Raw genomic sequence first — 5,837 nt, 5'->3', positions numbered from 1 at the left:
GTGTGTGTGTGTGTGTATATATATATATATATATATATATATATATATATATATATATATATATATATTCATGTCAGTACATGTCAGCCCATCTCAAGTCAACATCATGAACCACATCATTGAAGGAAGATTATAGATCAAGTCTACAGCCAATATTGTTTCAGGATAAGAGGGAAAATGCTAGTGTAAAACTGGAACAACTAATTAAAAATTTAACATGCGCATATTTGGGGCTAGGAAATACGGTATAAATGCCCTTAGTTTTACAGAGACATAACACATAGAAAATAGACATACAGGTATATTTTTGTTCTTGTATTTCATTCCAGTGACAACTGGAGGAGAGTATGTTTGACCTGAAAGTTAAGATGGTGGTTGTAGCACCAAGACTGAAATCTTGCTCTCTTTTTTTGTATACACCAGGAGTGTCCAAACTTGGGAACTTTAAGACTTGTGGACTTCAACTCCCAGAATTCCCCAGTCAGTCTGACTGGGAAATTCTGGAAGTTGAAGTCCACAAGTTTTAAAGTTCCCAAGTTTGGACACCTCTGGTATACACACTGATAATATCACGAATGAAAGTAAATATATGTGTCCCAGGATAATGTTGCAGGATCCAATCTGTTTCAGTCACCGGGACCAGAGGTTTTATTTTCCCCTGAGCTTTCAGACTCATGCTGGAGCCCATCTCCTCAGAGAACTTCTCTCTACCGGAATGTGTGTCTTATATTTTCATGCACTGATAATGTATGCCTATATAAAGGGGCAGGGCTTCAACTGCACTGCCATAACCATCATCTTGATTTTTTTAAACCCTATTACAGACAGCACTGCTTTATTCTTTTTACAATTAATTCACTTACAGTATGTCCCAAATCACAATCTTCCATATGCCATGGCTGTAGATAGTAACCAATGCTACCTGTCATGGTTTTGATTAATCAAAGCTTTCACATTACATTTTTTTAGTATGGGTACCATCTTGGCTCATACCCTTGCCACATACAGCCTTCACTGCTAACTGAATTGACAGTTTTCGCATGTTTTGGCTTGTAGGCCGCAAGCATAATGCAAGTCCAGTTTTACTCCAACCCAGCTCACTCTGGTTTGCAAACTAATGCAAACTAAGGCTTTTAATCTAGAGATTCCTTTGAATCCCAGAGGACATGGAATGCATATACTGTGATCTGATACCTACTCAGAATGCTTTTCTTAGGACATATGTTAAAAAAAATATATTCTGGTATTATAGTTCCATTTATGTATGAAAGGGCTTTGGTCAGTCAACTCTTTCTTTCTAAGGCTAGCGGGAAATTATAAATGGAATATTGGTAAATTGCACATATATCTTTAAGGAAATGCAACACACCCATGAGATGAAAATATTTAATGCTATTTCTAAAGCTATATGCTTTAGCATGCAAAACAAAAACATTCCAGGGATTTCAGCTATGAGTCTGGCCTGCAAGGCTGCCAGTTTTCTGTGGGCAATATGTTTTTCCTACTGCAGTGAATTCTTTTGAAAAAGGCAAATATGTATATGAAGTTTACATACTTTCTGTGGTTTACATATTCTACAGCTAAAAATATCTAAGTTCTGTTTAACCTTCAGAATCAAATTTGAAATTAGGTAGAAAGACAGAAAGCAGTTCTTTACAGTGGTGTCCTTCCTTCCTTCCTTCCTTCCTTCCTTCCTTCCTTCCTTCCTTCCTTCCTTCCCACCTTCTTCCTGTTATTTTATGTCACAACAACTGGAGAATAAAAACTTAAACCTCAGTTAGTTGACTCTAAGCTACCATTTTTGTCACTGTTACAGATCTAAAATCATTCACTCCATATGCCTCTATAAAAGGAAAAGCACACAACATTTGGACAGGGCAAAGAAACACTTATTAAATTCAATTCTTGGTTGGGTGAACCTAAAGAAAATATTATTCCTCCACCATTGCAGAGGCAGACATTTGAGGATTGTTGGCAGTTTAACTTATTTGCTCATACTTTGACACACTACGTTTCTCAACATAAAGGGATGCAAACAGAATTTAGCTGAATTGGAATGGAGAGTGGGTGGTCAGTTAGTCAACCCTCCATTCCCAGGACTGCAGACTGGGACAAATGAGTAAGGTGTGGGACAAGCTGGAGATTTTCATTGCTTTGGAGCTGGCTTACTTTCAGAAAACTGTGAAAATAAGCGGAAAGGCATTGATAAACATGGAGCTGGAGCAAAATATTTTGGAGTTCTAGGAAAACACTTTTCAGACATTCATCATTAAATTTATAGTTCTGGCATAAAATTCCACAATTATTATGGAGCCTCATGTGTTGTTCCTTTATAAAGGTTTTAAGATACCTAATATTTGTTGATTATAACCCAACATCCTATACTGTACAGAAAAAACTGTTCCTTTCAGAGGAGCCATTTCTTATTTATTCTAGTTTCTCCACTTTCTGGACAAAAGTCTTTCCTTGAGAATGGAGTGTTCTGCTCTGTGCTCCATGGCAGGAAATCAAACTCCTAATTAAGGAGCAACAAAGAAGACAAGGAAAACATTTCTAGGATACTGCAGATTGGAAAAGGCGCCACAAAGGTAGGCAAAAAGCTCAACAAGCAGTAACAACAAAGCAGTCACCTTGTCTTGCCTAAGGAGAACTGAAAAGACCACAGACTTGCCCAAACAGAAGTCTAAGGGACAATAAGGAATGCAAAATGCAGAAATGAGTTTGGAAGAACATTTAATCTAATAATAAGATGAAAAATAAAATGTGGGTAAAAACAGCAGAAACAGAAAAATGTCTAGAGATTTGTATGATAATTGGATTAAAACATTGTTTAAAAAAGGATAAATGGAAAGTCTTCAAGTCAGACTGAAAAGGGTGAGAGTCACAACAACAGCAACTCTTCCAACTTTGCTTGCAGGATGCTTTGGATATCACAACTTTTTGCCATTGGAAGCAAATGCCATATTACAGCACTAGGTTTGTCAAATAAACATTTCAAATATCAGGAACTTCTCTGAGCTTCAGACTTAGTATGAACTGGGATATCATTTTGGAAAACATCTCCAGCACAATGTATGCTACCCCGGGATCAACAAAAGTCGCAAATTATAGGGTTTTTTTTTTTAAAAAAAATCAGAATACATGATTGATTTTGACAACTGTTCAATTAGACTTCCATTTTAGTTTGCACAATAGTTATATTCATTTAACTAGTTCTTAGAGATCCTTAGAGATCCTTAGCTGAAAGGTACTCTAGAAAATTATGTAGAGTTAGAATATTTAACATTTTGAATGAGTAAATCAAAGCATAGACACAGCATAATATTGAGTAATGTGTACACATGGAATTGGCAACCTTTTTAGGGCTAACTATACTGCCTTCTACATATAGGAAACCCCAGGACAAATGCAAGAGGAAGCTGGGAAAGATTTCTCAATATTATGGTCAACCACATTCAGGATATTATTCTAGGCTAGAGTAATATTCGATGAAATAATTTAAATCTTAATTTCCACTACCTTAGCCACCACATGGCTAAGGTAAAGGTAAAGGTTCCCCTGGCACATATGTGCTAGTCATTCCTGACTCTAAGGGGTGGTGCTTATCTCCGTTTCAAAGCCAAAGAGCCAGCATTGTCCGAAGATTGGATTTAGATTGGATTTATTCGATTTGCATGCCGCCCTATTCCCAAAGGGACTCCATGTCTCCATGGTCATGTGGTCGGCATGAATAAACACCAAAGGCTCACGGAATGCTGTTACTTTCCCACCAAAGGTGGTTCCTATTTTTCTACTTGCATTTTTACATGCTTTCAAACTGGTAGGTTGACAGAAGCTGGGACAAGTAACAGGAGCTCACTCCATTATGCAGCTCTAGGGATTTGAACCGCAGAACTGCCGACCTTTCTAATTGACAAGCTCAGCGTCTTAGTCACTGAGCCACCACATCTTTTATGGCTACATAGCTATAACATGCAAAAAAAAAAAAAATAGATATTGTTTCCCTAATGGTCCTCAGCTGAATTTAGACATGTTTTTCTTCTGTTTGATGGTTAGACTTCTGTATCAATGTTAGATGCTCCCCAAAGGTAAGGTGAAAATATGAGCCAAGTTTTCTGACTAATAGTTGACAGTCCAATTCTCCTTGTAGTTCTAGAATCCTGTAGTTACCTTTTACCGATCCTAGAAAGATCCATTAGACAAACCTAACCATTTTAACATGTAGTTGACTGTGATTCAGCCACCATGTAGAGATTAATTAGGCCCTCATAATTTTATTGAAAGAGATCCAAGCCAACTTTTCCCCCTTTTCACATTCATGTTTTGCCTCTCTTCATTACCTCAGATCAAGGCTTGCTTTCAGTCCAAGGTATTTCCATAAGGAGATGGTGATGAGAGAGATCTTTATATGGTCTATGGTCTGAAAATGCTGTCAGTTTCAGCCCATTGCAGTTGTGACATGCAGAGTGAGGAGAAGGGATGAATGTGGCCCACCAGTCATGCATGTCTACTTCAAATTCTCCCAATAACATTTTTGTACAGATTAGGGGGCATTACTTGGACAGTGTTTGCCAATTAAAACAACCATTGAAATGACTACAAGTATTTTCATTGGCAAAATCCGATCTGTCTTCTTACAGTTTTAAATGAAGAAACATTAATTTGGTTTACTATGAAAAGTTGTATTTCTCATAGGAGCATGTCGTTTTTATTTTGGTGTTTCAAATTGACTCATCCATTTAACTTATGGTTCCCCAAAGACTGAAAATCTTTTTAAACAAAAATTATGGAAGTAAAATATACTTCTAAAAATGGAAAGCATGAAACAGTATTTTAATAGGAGACAATTGCATTTTAATTCTTGTCAATAAAATTCTTAAAGAAACAGTGGATTAAAAGGCTTCCCATTCATTGTCTACATCCACTCAAAAATATCCAGTCTTAGTCATCACTGATTGCCTTAAGATTCCCCTCACACATATGTGCTAGTCATTCCCAACTCTAGGGGGAGGTGCTTCTCTCCATTTCAAAGTCGAAGAGCTAGCACTGTCCAAAGACATCTCTGTGGTCATGTGGCTGATGTGACTAAATGCCAAATGCACATAGAATGCTGTTACCTTCCCACCAAAGGTAACTATTTTTCTACTTGTATTTTTACATGCTTTCAAATGGCTAGGTTGTACAAGTAACGGGAGCTCACTTCGTTACACGGCACTAGGGATTTGAACCACTGAACTGCCGACCTTCTGATTAACAAGCTCAGCGTCTTATCCACTGAGCCACCACATCCCTCTGATTGCCTTAATGTATTTCTAAAACTATCATTTGTTAATAAAAATTTTAAAAATGTATCTTCTTTTCATGCAAATATTTTGCATTATATTCACAATATAGTTTACTCCTCTAGTGTTCTTGCCCTTGATTCTTTTTTTTTAATTTTTACTACAAGGAATTGATCCAATTGGCTACCAATAGATGGCAATAGACATACAACCTGGAGATGATGAAAAATGGTACCCCTAACACGTCTTGGTAACACCAGGCTGGGAACTTTGCACTTTAAGAAACATGGACAGGATTTGAGGGAATCATTTCCCCTCCAATTAGCATAGAAAAATATTTTCTTCTTCCTTTTTTCTATCTCTTCTTTTGTTTTATCTGGTGATTGTACTGAGAAAAAGCAATATTTGTTAAAAAAAAACTTGTTCCCATAAAATGGAGGTTAGTCTGTTCTTAAGCAAATGAAAGCTGTCATCGATCAAGTCTTGGGAAATAACTGGAAGTTGTTGAATAACCAAATTACGATTACAGTGTAATTTAACGTGCATGCATTAAGC

This window comes from Thamnophis elegans, chromosome 4, assembly GCF_009769535.1.
Source record: "Thamnophis elegans isolate rThaEle1 chromosome 4, rThaEle1.pri, whole genome shotgun sequence".
NCBI classification, from domain to species: domain Eukaryota; kingdom Metazoa; phylum Chordata; class Lepidosauria; order Squamata; family Colubridae; genus Thamnophis; species Thamnophis elegans.
This window is presented reverse-complemented; position numbering follows the sequence as displayed.